This window comes from Cavia porcellus, unplaced genomic scaffold (assembly GCF_034190915.1).
Source record: "Cavia porcellus strain 051 isolate PalLab524CR breed Dunkin Hartley unplaced genomic scaffold, mCavPor4.1 scaffold_6, whole genome shotgun sequence".
NCBI classification, from domain to species: Eukaryota; Metazoa; Chordata; class Mammalia; order Rodentia; family Caviidae; genus Cavia; species Cavia porcellus.
In genome coordinates, this window is record NW_026947489.1 from 78,510,002 (window position 1) to 78,532,405 (window position 22,404).

The following is a 22,404-nucleotide window of genomic DNA, read 5'->3' on the forward strand; positions in this document are numbered from 1 at the left end:
GGCAGAGTTGGATCGCAAAAGCAAAGATTAAGTAGCCTAAGGAGATTACAGAAAGAGAGAATGTGAACAAGTTAGCAAGGTGCGTTATGTAGCCTGTTATGTAGCCTAGATGGGATTTTGAATAGGCAACTCAACAAAATCCTGCTTTAAAAGGTCCTACTCTCCCATTTGTCAAGTGAGTCTGAGAGGTCACGCTGGTCAAAACCTAAATAGAATGGATTTGTGGATGGTGTAATTAAATTGATAACAGAGAGACATAAAAGTTAAGTGAGATTATAAGTATCTGGGCTATGATTTTGATTTATTGTCAGTAGACTGAAAAACAAGAACTCTAAGGCTTTTGGATTTTGTAGAAATGTAAAATTTTCTTCAAAATCAAGGAGTCTTTATAGACGTTCACTGCTTTACCTGCCTTAGAAAGTACTCTATTCTTTAGGAACTGTCCTTCCCCGTTCCCCAATCCTAGAAGTAGCTTCTCCATTCTCTAGAAACAGAGTGGGCACTCAACTCAGGGTGGCTTCTATCTCAATGCTGGGATCGATTGAGACATGGCACATGTCCCAAGCCAGAATAATCAGAGTTCACTAGCTAGACCTGATGAGAAAATGCTTTCTTCTCTGTTCAGGAGGGTGAAAGCATGGAACTGCCTGAAGACAGAGTTCTAATTTAATAGGGCAGTGAATTGTGAGGATGAAGCCCCAGGGCAGAGAGAAGTGGAAGACAGTTCGGCAGAGTGAACTGAAGCTGACTCCAGTACCTGCGGAGGGCAGTAACACCTCCACCTGCCACGATTGCAGGGACTATTATGAATAGTTTTTACTTTTCACTTAAAAAATTTGTGTTTCTTTAACGTCTATCCAGGGAATTCTATCCTAGAAGAGCTATTCAGCAATATTTCCTGAAGTTTAATTGACTGGGAGAATTTATAAAATAGTTGCATATATATGATCACAAACTCACTCAAACAGTTAACCTTCTAAAACTGACACTACCAAATGGTGAAAATGTGAGAAAAACCCAAACAAAAATAAGGACTCTCATACATAGCTGGAGAAAAGAGAAGAGAGGATAAAATGGGGAAAAAACATTTTAGGAAGTCATTAAGCATCACACATATAAATCTCTGATGAGAACAATTCCACTGCTCATTTACCCAAGAAAAATAAAGATGTTTATTCACAAAAAGATATATAGGAATGTTCAGGGTGAAGTGGGTTCCCAAACAATAGGAATCCAAGCAGCCAAATTGATAAATTTGGAATTTAATTAGCTGAGCTCAGCGACCACTAGTGTGGACCCATTTCAGAGTCTCACCGAGTAGCTGCAGACTGGAAAATTACAAAGCTTTTAAACAGAAAACCACAAAAAGACCTCTTGTTGGAAACAGTTTACCTAGACTCTTACATTAATTTTTGGTTGACACCTGTATCCTGCTTCTTTTGTGGTGCAGGTTAATTTTTCTTCTGTGGGTACAGCTCACTCTGCGTTTCTCATGGGACTTACACTCTGAGTAATTTCCCATTTTCCTGGGTCAAATATAGGGCACTGGTTAAATGCAAGGCTCAAGGTGGCATCAGTTATGCCAAGCTACAACACAACACTGTGGTGTAGTTCAGTTGGTACAGCATTCACCAAGCATACACAAGGTTCTGGGTTCAATTCCCAGCATCGTTCTCCCCCAAAATTTGTAACAGCTTTATTCATAGTAGTCCAGAACTGGAAGCAAACCAAATGTGATTAGATTTTTTAAAATTATGTATATTATACATTGGAATAATACTTGGCAATAAAAAGAAATGAATTACAGCAATGCTGCTGAATCCCAAGAACATACTGAGCCAAAGGAGCCAGACACAAAGGAGTTCTGTAGAAGTCCACTTACATTAAGCATATGAAGCAAAACTAATCTATGGTGATAAAGAAAATCTGAACAGTAATTGTTTGAGAGGTCAGATTGACTGAAAAGAGGAATAAGGGAACTTTCTGGGATAATAAAAATATTCTGTATTTCAGTTAGGGTGGCAATTACATTGATCAATATATTTGGCAAAACTCACAAACTGCTCACTTAAAACCTGCGCATTTTATTGTATATGAATCACCCTTACTTTGTTAGAACAAAAAGGATATCAGTATACTCATGTACATAGTTATGATACAGAATGGTCAAAAATGGCAGAAACACAAGTGTCTATAAACAGATAAGTGGACAAACAAAATGTTTTACCTACTTACAATGGAATATTGTTCAGCCTTAAAGAGGAAGAAAAAAATCTAACATAAGCTGCCACAGGAGTGAAAATTGAGGATGTTATGGCTAACAAAAAATAAAAGAAAAATATTGGTCAGTGTCTCCCGAGATCCATGCCATGTTGGAACTTAGGGCGCTGGGAAAAAAAGCAACCTGCTTGCCTCCCTGGTAAGTGGTAGTGAGCCTACCCGGTCGCGAGCTGAGAATCAAAGATCCCATCGCCTCCTTAGCAAATGGGAGCCTGAGGTCTGAGCATCTCTTAGAGGTTGACCATATGCAATATAGCAAACAGGGGGATTTCCTTCTACCATCTCTTTGAAGGCAAATACGGTTATAACTATTTTGTTCTGATTAATTGTATTGCTTTATTCAATATTCTCTTTTGATAAATTCTATAATGTTCTGTATTTGGTTTCATTTTTCTCTACCTGATTGAAAGGACAACTATTGTGAAGTTAACGAGATATACTATGATACCTATTACTGTTATCCTAGTAACCTGCTGTGATGTCCCAATTTCACTGCATTGTCTCAGTTGACTTTGTTCTGTTGTATTTTACAACCTTCAAAGTAATAAAAACATTTGAAAAGAAAAGTATTGTAAAACAAAGGAAAATATTGTGTTCCATCTCTTTTGTGAGTTACCTGGTAGAGTTAAATCCATTCAGAGAGTGGAATGATGGCAGCCAGGGCCCAGAGGGAAGGGATTGTAGGGGTGGGGAGTGACTGTTTAATGAGGATGAAATTTCAGTTTTGCAAGATGACCTGAGTTCTGGAGACCGTGAAGATTACACAACAATGAGTGTACTTAATACCACTGAATTGTACACTTAAAAGAAAGTGGTTAAAACAGCAAATTTTCAGTTACCACAGTCTACAAAAAAGAATATTGAAAAGACTTGCATAGGGACTGACATTAAGTTGCCTACTCATTACTTTACCAAATAAGGACTCAAAAATAACACACCACACAGCGCCTAGTACCACCTGCATGGTAGGATACGTCTTAACCTAAGACAGTGGGAGGAACATAGTCTCAGGATAAAAACAGTTTCTTCTCCCAAAATAACATTCAGACATGATCTCCTCCACTGGTTTATTTGTCTTGAGACAGAGTCTTGTTATATTTGCCCAGATTGGGTCTTTAAATAGCAATTCTCTTGCCTTGGCTCCCCCATAGCTGAGATTACAAGCATGCTATACCACACCCAGCTATTCTTACTGTTCTTTTTTTTCATCAGTGACAAATGATTAAAAGTTTATTTCCAATTAGCACCAGTTGGGAGACCAGAGTTCAGAGTCACTACCAGTACAAAATGAGTTGCTAGTACCCCAGTGACAACAGCCCCTGGTTCATTAAACCATTATTTTGACCCAATATGACACTTGCTGTATTCTTAAAGCAAGTTTTGATTCAAGTGTAGAAATTCAAAATGTTCCACAGACAGTTATTGAAATAAGGACTCACCACTCAGTAGAGAAGGGGTGGGGGTGGGGAAATATGATGTCCTCACCCTGACATACATTCTGATAGTGCACTTGTGGTTCCCTGCACATATGTTCTAATGTGCACAGCTTTAATGAGACACAGCTTCCCCACCAATAGCTTGTGCAACTGTGGCTTCCCAGAAGGCAGGAAGTGAAGTAACCCAAGCTTGATACAGAGACTGCATCTGTGCTGTGGGAAGGTAGCAAGGTAGCAAGAGGGCTGGGGATATAGCTCAGTTGTAGAGGGTTTGCCTAGCATATGGGAGGCCTTGGGTTCAATACAAGTACACCCCTTCCCTCCCCACTTAACAAGTGAGAACACAAAGAAATTCAAAGTTTGTTCCAAGCCTTGACCTTTGCTATGGAGAGTCCCAGAAAATTCTAGAAATCTGTGCAGTGACTAAGCTTCACATGCCTGTTAGGTAGTAATAAGAAATAAGCATACAGGCATTGCAATTTAAGTAGCCTAAGGGTTCTCAGGGTCTACATAGTCTTTATATTCTTTAAATAGTGCTAAAATGATTTATTAGATTAGTATGACAAAATTCCTTAATGGTATATACAAAATTATATATTTGAAATGCAAGACATGGTTGAATGAAATCAGAGTCCTATGGTTAATGTGATACCTCTGGCAGCTGTCTATCTACCTATCATCTATCTATCTATCTATCTTCAAATACATTTTCTATTTTGTTTCCCCAGATGATTTTTTGTAACATCAGAGGGAAACTTGATATGTTAAAGTTTTTTTAAAAAAACAACCACATATTTCCAGAAAAATGGCCAAGAAGCCCAAAAAACCCTTTGTGTGTGTTACTAGGGATTGAACTCAGTACTTTGCACATGCTAGGTAAGTGCTCTTCCACTAAGTCATACCTTCAGCTAACACACACAAGAAAACTTTTTTATGTCCCTCCATGGGAACTTCCTTTTCACTGTGCTCAAGTCCTTTTACTCTATGCTACTTTGTGTTCTCACGCAGATGCCCCCCTCACCCTTTTCGGGCTCTGACACCATCACTTGGATACCCTTATGCACAGATACTTTCTTCATCTGGGTCAAATTCTTGCACTTTGCATGGAACCACTACACCCTCCTTCCTCTGAGCAGTATTCTACTCTTGCACTGAGGCAGCCCTCCAACATAGGTGCTGTATTCTGCTCAGATTCGGGAACAGCGCACTTGTTCACGCCCCTGTACGGATGCACCCTCTGCACTACTTAATACTGGTAGATTCTAGTTATCTTGTGCTGGGCCACACCTCCACATGCATGTCTACCTCAGTTTGCTTGGCAGCCCTTTGTCCTTGTTTAAATATGTGAGTCCTCACTTGTAATATCTGTAATCCTTTTGCCCCATTCTTAGATTTATTCCTTACTTCATGACAATATATTTTGTCCATTTCCTAATTTTTTTATTCCAAAATATCTTAGTTGGCCGGACTACATAATCAGGTAGCTTTTCTAAAAAGTGTGCTTGACTCTCAACTTTTATATGTTTGAGGCTGTTTTTTGATTGCCTTTGGATAGAAGTGGAAATTTAGCTGGGTATAAAATTGTTGGCTCACACTTACTTCTCCTTTGAACTCTGTAAACATTGCACTATGATAGACCATTGCTGTGAATTAAGCTTTAATCCAGCTTTCTTTTATTATAAATAGCTTGGATTCTCTGCCAATCTCCCTGTAGGGTCATTTAACTAGTTTAATTATTTCATGTGGCTATGTCATGCTTCCATACTTCTTTGTTATTTTTTCTTATAATTCAGTTTATCCTTTAAATTTGTAGATTCTAGTCTTCATTTTATGGAAGCGACATTCACCTTAGAATACTTTTATCCACTTTCTCTATTCTTCACCTCAAAGATACCAAATACAATTTCTGTTGTTTTCATGTGTATTATTTGTGACTGCAAAATTCTGTATGGATATGAGGATAACAATAATTACTATATATATTCTCCAACTATGGAAATTTTTAGGATTTTTTCTTAGTTCAAGTCTCAGGTACTAAAATTTTTGTGATGATCTTTATTGTGAGTGTGTGTGGGGGGTGTTGTATGTGTGCACACGCAGGTACATGCATGCACATGAATGTGCAGACTATGATGTGGGAGACTGAGATTAAAAATAACTCAGTAGCTAATTCATTTTCCAAGAAATACAGTGAACAGACAGTAATTAGAACTGGTCTTTATTTATTTATTTATTTATTTATATGATGGTGCTAGGGACTGAACGCAGGGCCTTTGCATGCTAGGTAAGGGTTCTACCATCAAGACACAACCCCTGCCATAAAACTTGGTTTCTGGTGATCAAGCCTACCAGTACTTGACAACTGAGCTACATCCCAGCCTTTCTTATTTTGAGATGGGTTATTGCCAAATTTCTCAGACTGACCTTCAACTTGCAGTCCTCCTGACTCATAATACTGAGCAGCTGGAATTACAAGCCTAAGCCATTGAACCGGATGCTAGAATAAACTTTTGTGCAATGGTTACCTATACAAAGCAAATCTGCAAGCACTTGGCATATATTGACTCATTAAATTCTCACAATAAATATATAAAATATGTTATGCCATGATTTATAATGAGGGACTAAGTCAACCTCAAGTTATACTACTACTAAATGGTAGCGTAGTTTTAGAGCTTGAATTTCCAAAATGATGTTCACAGATTAGTCTACTGTACTCTCTTTTTCTCATCTTCTGACATGGTAGAGAGTCCTAAGAGAAAAAAATGTGCTTGGCTCCATATAATATTCATATTTTAATAAGTCAAACCTATTGGTCCCCATGATATAATATTACCTTTACAATAATGTATGTTAAAATTGTAAAATATATGGGCTGTAAATCTTTTCTGAAAAGTAATTTTTAGCCACTGTTATGTTTCTTTTTTTGACCACACCTTAGTTCTTTTCACCAGATGTACCAAAAGGCACTTAAGTTCAGTATATGTTTTTAAAAATATATTGTTTTACCCTGTAATAACATTTTCTTCCTCTCGCTTCAGTAACTGACACTTCTGTGCCACTTTATTTTCTAGCCACCATTAGTTGTTATGACTTCCTATCTCAAGTGGTGCTGGAAAAACTGGCTCTCCATATGCCGAAACTAAAACTATTACCAAGTCTATTACCATGCACTAAACTAACGTCAAAATGGATCAAAATCTAAATATTAAAACATAAATACTAAATCTGTTGGAAGACAAAGCAAGTAGAAATCTTGACAACACAGGGGTAGGCAGAGAGCTCCTGAACAAAAAACCAAACTGCATGGGAAATACTTCCCAGAATCAACAACTGGGATCTTGTTTTATCAAAAAGTTTTTGCATGTCAAAAGAAATCTCCAACAGACTGAAACGAAAACCTACGAATTTGAAATTGTAACCAACTGTTGCTCAGGCAAAGGACTTCTATCGAGAACATATAAAGAACTTTAAAAAAAATCAGGCGATCAAAATTCAAAGACTCAAATATGGGCATCTGAGATGAATATGTACTTCTCAGATAAAGAAATACAAATGACAAAAAAATGTTCAGCATCATTGATCATTAGAGAAATGCAAATTAAAACAACAATGATATTTCATGTTACTCTGGAAACAATGGCCAAGATAAAAAAAATCAACCAACAATAAATGCTAGAGAGGCGGTGGGGCAAAAGGAACTCTTCTTCACTGTTGGTGGGAATGCAGACTGGTGCAACCACTGTGGAAAACCCATGTGAAAGTTCCTCAAATAGCTAATGATTAGCTTTGCCCCAGCTATTCTGCTTCTGGGTATTTTTTCAGAACTGAAAAAAATCATACTGCAGTGATATATGTGCATCCATGTGTATAGCAGCACAATTTGTAATAGCCAAATTTTGGAAACAATCTAAGTACACATCAATGGAGGAATGGATAAAAAAGGTGAGGTATTTTTATACAACAAAGTACTACTCAGCTATAAAGAAAGATTGCATCGAGGCTTTTATAAATAAATGAATGCAACTTGAGGCCACACTCATAAGTGAAATAAACCAAACTCATATGTTAAGTACTATATTATCTCCCTAGTATAAGAAACTGCAAAACTAAATATAGTCCAAAATCTACAATAAATATTGTGTAAGGGTAAGAAACTTCTCAAAGAGGAAAAGTAACTGGGATAAGGGAAAGGAGAAAAGGAAAGGAAAAAGAAAAAAGACATAAATTTGTGTGTGTGTGTGTGTGTGTGTGTGTGTGTGTGTGTGTATGATAGCTAAGATGACTATACTATTACTATTAGTTCTTGGAAAAGAAATAGTTTATACTCATGATTAGATCAATTTCACATGTCTATATCTGGTAATCTAGGCAACACTTTTGAAGGCAACAATATGTAATATTGGGCCAGGGATTTAGCTCAGCGGCATAAGCGCCTGCCTTGCAAGGGTGAAGTTGTGAGTTCGGTCCCTGATACCAAACAAAACTCAAAACAATATGCAATATTACAGCCACTGTTAAATTCTTATGGTCTTGTTTTGAAAAGCCATACTGTTATTGTTTTGGATTTGTTGTTGTTTGTTTGTCTCTTTTGCTTTTTGTTTTTCTTTCCTGTATCTTTTTTCTCTTATATATATAAATAAAACATTTTAAAAGACTTCCTGTCTCTGTCATCTCATTACATCATTCTTCTACATCTGCTCCTTTCCATTCCCAATTTCACTACCCCAATGCAGTCTCTTATTACCACTGGCCAGGAATATTGCACTGCAGGAAATACTGACTGATCTCTGATCTCCCTTTCCTGATCTTTCTGCCCTCTTTTCTCCTTTTATCTTTTATATAGACCCAGGTTTATATTTCTCAACCAGTTGGTCACCAAACCCTTTGAAAAGCACACTCTTATCAATAGAAATGCTAGGATATCAATCACTAGTGTATGTATTTACTTCTAGATCATGTGTACATATAACTCAACATATATGTAAATTGCAAATTGTATACACATACAAATATGGAATTAAAAAGAAATAGAAATGAAAACAACTTCAATTTAAATTTTTATTTGATTTCTTAGAGGTCTAAACATTTTTATTCTCCCTATAATTAGATATGTTCCACTGTTTTTAAAAGAATATTGGTTTAACAATTTGTCATGTAGTGATTCACAAGTATGTTGTAATTTCAGTTTGTTTTGAAAGTAGGTTTTAATTGCCATCATAGCCCAACAAAGGTATTCTCAAAGTTACAAATACCAAATTCACCATAAATGTATTACTAAATGCTAATATTCATTTCCATCCCAACATATTACTGAAATCCTAATATTCAATTTTCTTGGAAAGTCAGCCACTAAATTTAGTGTAAAGAGATATTCTTGCAAGCTAATAGAAATGTATTACAAATCTATGTCTGAAATATTAATAAGTTAAAAGATGCCAAGATTTTAAAAGTATACAGATATGTTACATAAGTAATTGTGGGAGACAACTCCAGTGATTCCCTTTGAATCAAAACAATTTCTGTGACTTTGAATACTTGGAGACTCATTTCCTTATAATGATATGTAAAAGATTGGCTAGGGTATTTCCTTCTCTTCAATTGGCTCTGAGCATTGCAAATAAGGCTAGCCTAGGTGCTAATGTGCAGAGTCTATAGCCATCAAGCAGTCCTGTTTCCTTGGTTGGTGTGCTCTCCACAACAGGATTGAGCTGGCGAAATGTTAGAACAAACAGCTCCGGGAATGTCAACTGGGTAGGAGCCTCAAGATAATGTTTATATGTTTATGACTCCCCAGGGCACAAGAGTTTGCATATCAGAAACCCAAGCAATAGCCCCCCCAAAACAATTCCACTGTTACCTTAACTGGGTTATGTAAATTGATCCTTCTGCATATCTTTATCTCTGCAAATTACAGAAATGCCATTCTTGCACCTGGCCAGCCAGCTCAAGTTACTCAGTAATCCCTGAGATCCTCACTACCACTCATCCCTGAACCATCCCCCTTTCTTCATAAGAGAATAAATGCTGGGAGAGGCCTAGGATCGAAGACTTTGTCTGCATATCCTCAAGAGGATTGGATTTAGGACCCCTTCGCTGCCCTTAATCTGGAACATGTCTTGGTGTCTTTACTCTCGCTGTGGGTTGGATTGTTGATGGTAAATTGGAATTAACCTGCTGGGATTCCAATAACGTTTCAATTAGATTACAAATATAACTTTTGGATTGTGAGGAAAACTAGAAAGAGAATTATGATACTTGGATGACTGAACTCAATTTTTGGGCTTATAATAGTAATGATAGAGTTATATAATTTTTAGGAAGAAAATAGTGATAGAAACATTTTCAGACATGCATTTTAAAAATGCATTCTCAATAAAAAGAATTTTTTTGCAAAAGCAGTTACTTTCATTCACTGTTGAACACTGTCTTTTCCTGAAAAGTATTGATTGTACATATTTATTATTTTAAGATCTAGTAGTATCAACTTTTTTGTTGTTGTCAGCAGTATTGGAGATCAAACCCAAAGCTAGGTGTATGCTAGGTAAGTGCTCCATTGCTGGGCTACAGCTCTAACCTAGTAAGCAGTTTTTTTTTAAAAAAGTCATTTGTCATAACAGAAAGTGTCAAAAACTTTGGAATGCTAGTATTTTTGTGAGAGGAAAAAAAATATATAATTTGCCTTTAGCCTGACAATTCTAAGTCCTTCATCCACAAATGACCTGTGAACTTGCTGATAAAATTGATTTTCATGATGTCTTCCCATCTCCCAGCATAGTATAAAGAGCCCACTTCTTTGTTGGTGGAGGAGGGTGACAGGAATTGAACCCAAGGCCTTGCGCATGCGAAGTGTGGACTCCAACACTAAGTTATATCTTTAAACCTTGCTTCTAGTAGTTAAAGGTCCTTCTTATGTGTTCTCCCTTACTTGCTTGTCTTTAAAAATGTAATCTTAATGACACTCTCCAGAGCAGAAATTCAGGAGACTCCTCTTATCATTTATGATGGTTATTCTCATGGACAGATAAATGTGGATACAATCATTACTCCAAATATCAGTTATCAATAAAGTTTAATTATTTTGAAAAAATAAATAGAAAGTGTAATTTTTTTTGTGTACCCCAGGGTTGCATCTTATACATTTCCAGGAAAAAGCATATGTATCCTCTTCACAGATCACTGTTCTTTTATTTCCCTGGCTTTTATGTGAATTTTATTTTATTCTATTTAACTGTTTTTTATATACATGTACATATACATACACATGTACGTATGTTGTTTCTTTCAGCTTCTCACACTAATAGACAATATGATGTTTACACATGTCTTATTTATTTTACCAGTGAGTATGGTCTCAGGTTGCATCTATTTATCTATAAAAGCCTCTAGTTTATCCTTCTTTATGGTCAAGTAGTACTTCGTTGTATAAAAATACCACATCTTCTTTATACATTCCTCAGATGATGGACTGTTAGGGTTTTTCCAAGATCTGGCTATTACAAATTGTGCTGCTATAAACATGGGTACACATATATCACTGTGGTATGATGTCTGTAATTCTTTTGGGAAGATACCCAAAAAGTGAATAGCTGGGTTGAATGGGAGCTCTAGGCCAAGTTTTTTGAGAAATAGCTACACTGATTTCCACTGTAGTTACACCAGTCTGCATTCCCATCAACAGTGGAGAAGGGCTCTTTTTTCCCCACAGCCTCTATGGCATTTGTTATTGCTTGATTTCTTGATATTGGTCATCCTTTCTAGAGTGAGGCGAAATCTCAGTGTTGTTTGATTTACATTTCTCAAATGATCAATAATGTTAAACATTTTTTCACATATTTATTTGCTGTTTCACATATTTATTTATCTGAGAAGTGTGTATTCATCTTAGATGCCCATTTTTGGACTGGGTATTTAAATCTGGGTGAATTCATTTTTTTGAGTTCTTTATATGTTCTCGATAGTAATCTTTTGTTTGAGGTACAGCTGGTAAACATTTTCTCACAAGCTGTGAGTTCAGGGACCACTGTTAAGCACCATTTAGATCCTTCCACCTTCCTGCCAGCAAACCCTCCTTATCTAGCCATTGTTCATTGTTATAACCTAAGGCCCCCTAACTATTGCGCAGTACGGTCTGTTCTGTGTAAGCCCACCTGCTGCTTCCCCTGCCCTTTTCCCTTCAAATCTAACTAAGTTAAGTTTTAACTTCCTAAAGGCCATAAAACAAAGGCCTGAGGTAATAGCTCCTGACAACCCAGGTCTTCCCTACCCGGTAGCCTGTAACAAATTGTGTTAATTGCATTAGATTGCAATAGCTTCGTTTGTATCATAGCAATACCTGTGTGTTCCTTTTCCCTCTGAGTAAAGGATTGATATGTTAATCAATGCTCTCCTCTGTAAAGAATTGTAAAATCTTACCTAATTGATATGTTAACCATTGTTGTTCTCTACAAATAACAGTTGTAGTGCTAAAGTAAGGTAACTAAGGTTGTTAATTGCTGTTAGACTTCTCTATTCTTGCTAAGAAAAACAAGATTTCTTCTTATCTAAACTTGCTAGTATGCAGGGAGACTTGCAATTGCTGTTTCTGCTTTGTAGTGCGTCACACCCCCATCCCCTCCTTACATTGTGTGACCAGCAGCTGTTTGTGGATTTACAAGATAAAAGACCTGACTTTTAGCTGTGAGGTGTGCAGTCTCCAAATTGGCTCCTGGAGGCTGTGTCACCAGGCCTGGAAATAAAGCCTTTGCTTCCCAAATTCTAATTTCTTGCTTCCTTGAATTTCATACCGGGGTCCGAGTTATCACATTCATATCCATTGATAAAGCTCAAACTCTTTCTTGAAAGCATCAGTGCCCCGGTCCCTACTGCCTTCTTATTGGCACTGCTGAGCACTTCATAACCACCCATCCAGTTGGCTTGGGGTTCCACTGCTCCTGGCCTGAGGGAGCAATTCAGAAACCCTGGTCTCAGATGGCCTTTCTTCTGGGCACAGGCTGACCTCAGGATCTTAGTTCTGTATTATGGTTTCTTTTTTTCTTTCTTTCTTTCCTTTGTGCTTTCATTTCTCAACCCTTCTTACTGAGTCCAGGATGAAAAATAATAAGAGCAAACAGTAAAGAGCTCACTCCTTGCCTACTGTGTGCAATAAATGCTAATTTATTTCATCATCAGAATTCTGTGAAATAATGCTATTAACATTCTTATTTTATAAAAGATGAAACTGAGACAGAGGTTAGAATCATAATGTCTCCAAAGTCACTAACTACAGGAAGTGGAAGTGAGTGGGTTTGGCGCTAGGCAGTCTGTTCCAAGAATGATTGGCTATTCTGCCCTCCCTCAAGCCAACTTGTCATGGCTAATTATGATACGAGTGGATATGCATTTCTTAACCAGCTTGCAGCCAATAGCATAGCAAGTTCAAGATGTTACAGAACTGCTTTAGGGTAAGACCAGATACTCAACTTCAAAAACAATGGCACCAGTTAAGAAATGAATACAAAAGATGACTGAGAGGCATAGGTAGTTCAAAAGCTAGAGTGAAAAACAGCCTGGGTAATTCCAAGCAAAGCAAAACAATGTAGTAGCCAGGAAACAGGTTAATAGGCAACATTAACAATATTCTCCAAAGATTATCAATGCTTATGTCTTATGCCTTAGACACTCTTCTATTTGCCTTATTTTCATTGTTCCTTTAACAGCCTAACAAGGCTTCTATAGAAATGGGTCTTCATTTTCTAGACAAAGAAACTGAGGTTTAGAAATTATAAGTAATTTCCCTAAGATTACATAATGAAATTAAGCAGTTCAGCTAAAATTTGAAACTTGCATGTCTGAATTGCATAAGCCAAAGTGTGACTTGATATGGAGTAGTGGTTGTAGTTACCAGCCTTTACATAACTTTAATTAGTTTGTCCAAAACCACCCCATTAAATATGTGATTATGGAAAAAACGCTGTGTTGACTTTTAGTTATAACTTCAACACAAGACTGGCTTCTGCCTTCTGATGGTTACGTTGGATTTGTTCCAAAGGTCATCTCTTAAAAGTGAATGGGGCACTCTAGCTTCTCACCAGTGGAAAACAGGAAGTCACAAAGACAAGAGTGGAAATACACTTGCGCCCTCCTTCCCCCAGCTACTATTACTTATTACTAGTCGTATTGTTATGTTAAGAACTCAGACTTGAACCCAGGGCCTCCTATATGCTAGGCAAGTGCTATACTTCTAAGCTACACCCCAGGCCAGACTTTGTTTTTTGCTTTTGCTGTGCTTGGCATTAAACTCAGGGTCCTGCACATGCTAGGCAAGTGTTCTACAGAACCATCCCTTCCAACTTTGAATTCACAGCAAGTGAGACCAAAAAAAAAAAAAAAATTCAGATTTGGGGGTGTGGGGTGGAGCGCTTATTACGAGCAAAGTTCTGCCTCTCTGAAGTTCAGATACCTGGAAGGTGACAATTTGGCGAGGAGAAGAGGCAGATCTCCAGCAATTGGGAAAGAACTGACAGGAACATTGGATGCTGCAGAGAACTTGAAGAGATGGACACAATGCAGAGAAAAAAACAAGCCAGTCTGGAAGCTCACTGGTTCCCGAAGGACAACCGGCCTTTACAGACATCAGGTAAGCTCCCAGGACTGGAAGTCCGAGAGAGAAATGGCAGACTGGGCAGGTGGTGCTGGTCCAGGGGGAGCCCACAGCTGTTGTGAACTGCAAAAGCAGCACGAGGTTTTGCTCTGAGGTGGCTCCTTCAACATGGCAGGCAAGAGCCAGAGAGAAAATCCAGTGTGGTACCTGCCATATTGCCAGAGAGTGCTCTATCAGGTGCCATTTTGGGAAAGGACCGATTAAAGACTGAGACTCTGAACAACTAAAGAGTAACTTCACCTCGGAGTTCTCAGTGTTGCCTTCCCACAGTGAGCATGTGGGAAACAGCTGTGGGAGACAGTCACAGAGCACCTGGAGGTTAGATTTAAAACCCCTGGGACGTTTGAGCTCAGACCAAGAAGGATGTGGCCCTGCTCTCTGTGGTGAGAAGACAGGATGGTTTGTGCTGTGCTCGGAAACTGCATAGGAAAGGACCTTCTGAACAGAACCCCAGACGCACAGGAAATGGTACCAAGAACCAACAAATGGGATCACAGCAAATTAAAAAGCTTCTGCACAACCAACAGAGTGAAAAGAAAACCCACAGAATGGGGGAAAAAATTACCAGCTATTCCTCAGACAGAGGACTAATATCGTAAATAAAGAACTAAAAAAAGGATATCTCAAAATAAAAGACTCAATCAGAAAATGGGGAAGTGAAATATCACAGAAGAAGTATACATGGCCAATAAATTAATAAAGAAATGCTCATGTATTGCTGACCATTAGAGAAATGCAAATTATAGCAATACCAAGGTTTCATCTTATCATAGAATGCTCATCACAAATACTAGTGAGGCTGCCAAGGGGGAAAAGGAATTCTTCTACATTGTTGGTGGGAATGTAAACTAGTACATCCCTCTATGGAAATCAGTGTGGAGATCCCTCAAGAAATTAAAACTAGAAATTCCATTCAACCCAGCTAATTCCTTTTTAGATATCTTCTTCAAAGAGTTAAAGATATTATATTACAGTGATACACGCATACCCATGTCTATAGGGGCACAATAGCTTTATGATAGCTAAATCTTTAAAGTGCTTGAACATCCTGAAAGGGTTTTGGCCCAGACAGGACCCTGTAGCTGGTGAAGTCTTAAAGGTGGAACCAAAGAGCTCCTATCTCCCCCACCCTAGGAATTTACCTGTGATTCCATCTTCCCGCCCCTGGGAACTTACCTATGGAGTCAAACCTAGGACCAATGGGCTACCTGTGCATCCCTGATGCCCCCTTAGGTTCCACCCCAAACCGAGGCTACTTCCATACCCCCGACGCCGCGTGTCTGCCAGAGAGAAAGCCGGACTCCAGCGGTCAGGGGGTGTCGTTCTGTCTCTCCGTATTCTCAGAATAAAGGCCTCTTTTGTTTTATACTTCTCATCTTCTGGATATAATCCTATCACATCCATCAACAGATGAATGGATAAAGAAAATAGGATATTTACACACATTAGAGTACTGCTTTGCCAAAAAGGTAAACTTGAGTCATTTGTAGGAGAACAGATGCATCTTGAGACCATGACATTAAGTGAAATCAATCAGGCACATAAGCTTAAATATTGCATTTCTCTCATGTGAGAAACCCAAAGTAGAATAAATGAGTGAAATAAAAGACATACTAGGCAGTAGAAAAATAGATCTTTTTCAAATGAGAAGGTGAAGGAAGTGAGGAGGGAGGGAAGGAAAAGGAACATAAACAGAATTAAGATGTGTTAAGTGTGCATAGCATTTCCCCATGATGAATGTAATCATTCTGGACTGCAAACATGTACTGATAAAAATTAAAAATGGATAAATAAAAGAGTAACAGGATGGGACCAGCTATCGTCCCCAGATGCATGCCCCCATGATCCACTTCCTTCATATAGGCCTCACTTCCGGTTTCCACCCCCTTCCTCAATAATGTCCTCCATTATGATCTCCTTAATAGATTATTCCACTGATGAAGTTAGAACTCTCACCCTCCAATCACTTTGCAAAAGGTCATTCAGCAACCCATCCTTCAACACGTAGCCATGGGGGACACATCACATCCAAACCATAACATAGATCAATATAAGGGAATGGAGCCTCTAGACTTGAGCTCTTCCATCTTTTTTTCCAGTTGATCCATTTTCAACAAGAGTGGCAAAACCTTCAGCGGGGGGTAGAGGGATCTGTTCAGTAGATTCTGGTGTGTTAACTTGATAGTCACATGCAAAGAATGGATCTGGACTCCTATGTCAGACTGTTACTGAAACAAAGGGGTCAAATCCCATGGTGACAAAGAATGAAGCAGACAGAGGAAGTGGGGTGCAACCAGATTTATTTAAAAGATACAAAGGCAAGGAAGTAATGTTTCCACTAGCCAGGAGGGGGTTCTAAGTCAGATACCCACAAGAGCTTTTTGCTACGGGCTTTTAAGGGATTTTTAGAAGGGAGCTCAGGCTACTATGTAAGTAATATAATCTCTATAGTAGACCATATATTTTTTAGTGTCCAGTCTCTAATTTTCCTGTGGGACCTATGTAAGGCCATGCATCCTTGAGCCGATAGTCTGCCTGATCATTCTATGAGGAGGTCTCAGCAGAAGGATATCTAGCAGATCCCGGTGGGTTGTGGCTCAGCAAATTCTTTTCTGGGCTTCCTGACATTTTGGGGCTGCTGTCCTTACAGCCTGAAAGAATCTTAACTTCTGTCTCACTAATTCCTGTCTTAAAATTATATGCCTCAGGGTTGGGGATTTAGCTCAGTGGCACAAATGCCTGCCTGGCAAGTGCGAGGTCGTGAGTTCAATCCCTGATACTTAAAAAATAAATAAATAAAAAAATATATATATATGTATATATGCCTCAAAACAGATACTAATGGTACTGAGGCTTTGGGGTTTTATCCCCAGCACTGAATAAAAAAAATACCGATGATAGCCAGATTAAGAGATGGATAAGACAAAGTATAGGGGAAAGGATTCAGAGCTTCCACAGGTTCAGCCATCTAGAAGCCCTCAAAACCTTGTACTTTTGGCATTTTACATGGGCATGGTTGATTCAATCATTGGCCATTGATGGGTGACTTATCCTTCGGTCCTTCTCATCTACCTCCACCCATGGAAGTGGGGTGGGGACGGGGCCAAGGAGTCCCAACACCGACCCTGCTTCAGTCCTTTCTGTGACAAGCCTCTGTCCTGAAGGTAACCAGACTTGCCAGCCACCATGCTGTTAGCTCATAATGGAGATCTATCACTGTGAAGATTCCGGGAATTTTAGGAAACAGGGAGGAAGACCAAATATACCTTTCATAACATCACAAAAAGCAATTACTGTTGCTTGTGCATTCTAGAGGATACTTCCTTTCTGCAGATGACATGCTGAGTGTAAATCAACTTTTGGAATGTATGTTTTACATATATGAAGGAAGAGCATGCAGTGACATTTCATTCTATTTATCATTGCAGACTTGTGTTATGGGAGAAGACATTTTTCATCTGTAACAATTGTGGGAAAAAATATGTTAAAGACAGCACTGACAGAACCCTGGCCATATGTTTATTTTATATTTCTATGGTTCTGGCAATGAAACCTAGGGCTTCGGAGCACTCTACAATTGAGATCCAACCCTAGCTCAGCCCATAAGTTCTACAAAGAACCTTGCTACTACAGAAGTGAAAGGTCACACTTGAATGTCAAGCCACATGCTGCTTCACTCCGAGAGAACAAATAACAGACAACCTGCGCCCCAACCCTGAACTGGGCTTGACATTTGCATGTATGATCAGCATAGCTATTGGATCTCTTCTCAGCATGTTGTGAGAAGAAATGGGCAGTGAGAACAAGACTGTGCTTTTTTCAAGGAGGCCTGCTGCCTATGGGGTACTCCCACCAAGTTTTTAGAGAAAGTGATTTGTAGTGTTTTTTCACTGACACTTGAAATGCCCGTATAGATATTTTTCTCTTCTCTCATGGGTTATTGCAGGTCTCCGTTTACATTCTGGCACAGCTGAACTTATTACTTCAGGATGATAGAGTAACAAGTTTTATAATTTGAGAATGAGAACAAACAAGCAAAATTTCTTAAGAAGATGCAGACTGTGGGATGCTTGGGACAGGTTCTTGTCTGGTGGGTGTCTGAATTCAGCTCCTGGAGGGGTTAGGAGAGATGTCCCAAGGAAGAGTCTTGGAGGAAAGAGTGGGGGTGACATCAGAAGAAAGCGCCCCTGGGCTGTCTCAGGAGATCGAAGGTTTGCGAGGGGGGGCGGCTGAGATTTCTAATAGGTAGCACATTGTGCTGGCTGGGGAGGTAGTTGTAGGCACCCAGCTTTGGTAGGCAGGGAGCAAAGGGCTTATAGAAGCAGGAAGCTAGAGTAGAAAAAGTAGCTGGGTCTGAACTTTGCACTGTGCCTGACCCAATGACTGGTGTATCTCCCCAGCCCTCAGTACTATTATTATTATTATTATTATTATTATATTATTATTATTATTATTATTATTATTATTTTGGAGGGCTGAGGATCGAATCCAGGGCTTAATGCATGCAAGGCAAGAGCAACTAACTGTGCCTTCTGAGAGGAAGGGACCCTCTTCCCCTCCAACTTGAGTGTTCTCTGAGTCGTGTAGCTGTGGGCAGGAAGGGGAGACAAGCCAGGGGCCGAGCCGTGAGAACCTAAACTCTGGCGATAGTTCATCTTAGTTTTTCACTTGTATTCACAGAACGTCCGTTATTTATCCTTCCATCTTTGAATTGTTGGTTGGGAGTCAGCCTGCCTCCCAGACCAACTGCTGACTGCAAAGGAATTTCTGAGCTTCTACAGTGCTGTGGTGACTACACTCTCACTGGCTCCTGTGACATAGGCAGTTTGTTTACAGGAAGTTCAGAAGTCCTGGACAGAGAAGGAGTAAGATGACAGGGGGAGGGAGATGTCCCCATAGTCTCAGAACAGTTGGAGAACACAATGTTCATCAACAAGGTAAAGCCAGAGAAGGCTGTGGGCTGGCCCTGCCTCGCTACCCTACGTTGCTAACAGTGCCTGCCTCAGTGTCTCTGTCCTCAGGCATCAGCGTGGACATGGGGTCCAAGTCAGAGCAGCTCACGCAACAAAGCTAGGCATCCATCACTTGGAATATCACGGTGGTCCTGGTGCCGTCAGTGGGACTGCTGACTGCTAGAGTCTCTTGTTCCCAGACGGGGACAAGAGAAGGGAGTCAATCAAGGGCTCCCGGTTTGATAATCATGCCCCACTCAGGCTCTCTTGTGACTTCAGCCTCATCAGCTCATAGCTTCCTTCTCTCAGCTCCAATGATTGTCTGAGCTCTTCCTCCTGGCTCACAAGCCCTGCAGGTAGTCCCTGATCTCTTCAAGAAGGTAGCAGCCACCCTCTCTGAGGAAGGAGACAGAGGTGGTGGTGGAGGTGGCAGTGTGGCTCCTAAGGCTTCTCACCCCGGGGGCAGCAAGAAGTGTATGCTGGAATCAGGGCTTCCTGTGATGAGTGACCTTTACATCCTTTCCTCTGACCATCAGAAAGACAGCAAGACCTACAGGCATTGGCTGTGCCCTGACATTCTACTCAAAGTTGGAGATGCAGATCTGCTCCAAATCAGTCACTGAAACCAAGTTCCACAAGCGCCCACTCTGCTCCAAGACCTTGCTCCAAGACTCCTGCTCCACTCCTGCTCCTCTATATCCAATTGGGGGCCAAGTCTTACAACTGCTCCTACCGCCAGAAAGTCTTCTGCCAGTTCCCCCACCTCCAGCACCCTCACTGGCTCTTCCAACCCGCTCATCTTGGCCATCTTGTTTTAATCATTTTTGTGTTTATAAATGCATTACCTCTAAAATTTTTCATAGTTGATGTCTTCTTTTATTTTATTTTTTAGAAATTCGCCCTCCCCTCTGGAAATCCACATCGGTGATATACCATATAAATGTGCACACCCCGGATGTGCAAGAGTCTTCACACAACTCTCCCATCTGCAGTCCCACAGATGGCAGCACAGTAAAGACAAACCCCTCAAGTGCCACAACACCATCAGGTGTACCCAGAGACAGCCTCACTGGAGGTGCACTTATCTACATGCCACAGTGTATATTTGCATGATCTGTAGTCAGGCATACACATCTGAAACAAAATTTATGAAACACACACACAAACATAACCCTCCTAATCTCCAGCAACAAAAGTACAGGTGGCAGCAGCAACAGCAGCCGTGACCTGGGCCCAAGCTCAGGCTCAGGTTTCCCAGGCATCTCTGCAGCAACAGCAGCCAAAGCCGCAGCACCTCTAGTCTGCTGGTGCAGATCCCAGGGTGGGGACGGTGGGATATCAGCCCCAGCCCTCTCCCCTCTCCCCCACCTAAGTGCTCCTTTGAGCTAACCCCCTCTAAGACAATAGGGCACCATAAGGACATCTGCCTCACTGTCACCATCAGCCCCATGCTGGTGGAACACCTGGCCAACTCTCTCAGACCCATGCTGCCACCCACAGGGAAGAGGAGATGGAAGTTTTGGTCCCTTTTTTCTCCAACCTGCTGCTCACGATAGCCTGCTGCTCTTTGTTTTTTTTTTTTTTTTTTTTTTTGTCTTTTTCCCTTTTACCGGTACCGGGGATCGAACTCGCGACTGCCTGCTTCCAAGGCAAGTGCTTATGCCGCTGAGCTAAATCCCCAGCCCCGCTGCTCTTTGTTTTAATAATTTCTGTGCTTATAAATGCATTATCCCTGAGAATTTTCATATTTGAGGTCTTTTGTTGTTGTTTTAAAATTTTACCCTGGCCTCTGGGGGAAAAAAAAAAGAAGATGCAAACCTGTACATCTGCATAATAGGTTATATCAAAACTGATTGGCTTGCTGAGCGTGGTGGCACATGCCTGGAATCCCAGCACTCTGGAGGCTGTGGCAGGAGGATCACTGTGAGTTCGAGGCCAGCCTGGGTTACATAGTGAGTTCAAAGCCAGCCTGAGCTGTATAACGAGACCCTGTCTCAAAACAAAAAGATAAAAACTTATTGACTTAAAAAAACATATTTATAATCTCACAGCTTCTGTGGGGCAGCCATGTGGATGCAGTTAAGGTAGGTGGCTCTAGTTCCGAGTCCCTCATGAGGTTACAACCAAGCTGGGTGTGGGATTTGGCAGGATTTGGAGGTAGCAGCTTGAGAGAAAATGAGCAGGCAGCTGCAACTTTTGGTGATAAGGTGGGAGGGGGAAAAGCCAGGCTGTTAATTAAGCAAGCAAGCTGTTACATTCGTTTAGATAAGGAAAGAGAAGTTCAGGCAGACTGGGTAAAACCAATACTGAAACAAGGTTGTGACAAATCCGACAGAAAGTTCTCCTTCATTATAATGCATTTATTTAATAAAATATCAGTGGGGGACATATAATACAATTCTGAACACATAAATTCATGACTGTACAGTAATAAAATTGTACCTTACCACTAGATGTAGTGGTGCATGTCTGTAATCCCAGCACTCAGGAGGCTGAGGCAGGAGGATCACTGAGAGTTCAAGGCCAGCCTGGGCAACATAGTGAGTCCAGGTCAGCCTGAACTACATAGTGACCCTGTCTCAAAAACAAACACAGACTGGGGACATAGCTCAGTGGCACAAGCACTTGCCTGGCAAGCATGAGGTCCTGAGTTGATTCCCAGTACCAAAACAAACAAACAAACAAACAAAAAATTAAATTGCATCCTGTCTAGAGAGCCCTACCCCTTTTGAAGAAAAAAACATGAATAGTTTTGATATCCCTCTGAGTCTCCATAAAAATGCAATGTGCCTTTTGTTTGGGGTGGTTCTGACTGTGTAGTAGGTGAAAGGGTTGCTGGCCCAGACCGGACACTTTAGCCAGGAAAATCCTCAGCCGGAATTAGGGAGCTCCTGCCTCCCCCGCCCCTAGAGATTTACCTGTAACCCTATACCCCTGCGCTTAGTAACCTACCTCTGGCACCAAACGTGTGCCAATGGGCTACCTGTGCATCCCTAATACCCCCTAGTTTCCACCCCAGACCAAGGCTACTTACGTGCCTCATTCCACGTGTTCTAGACAGTGTGTTCCAGGGAGAGATCCCCGGCCCCGGGGT

At 40.3% G+C, this 22,404-nt stretch overlaps 1 pseudogene; it reads left to right on the forward strand.

Moving 5' to 3' along the window:
• Nucleotides 1-14,252: 14,252 nt before the first annotated feature.
• LOC100722075 (zinc finger protein 384-like) lies at nucleotides 14,253-20,866 on the forward strand (annotated as a pseudogene).
• Nucleotides 20,867-22,404: the final 1,538 nt, after the last annotated feature.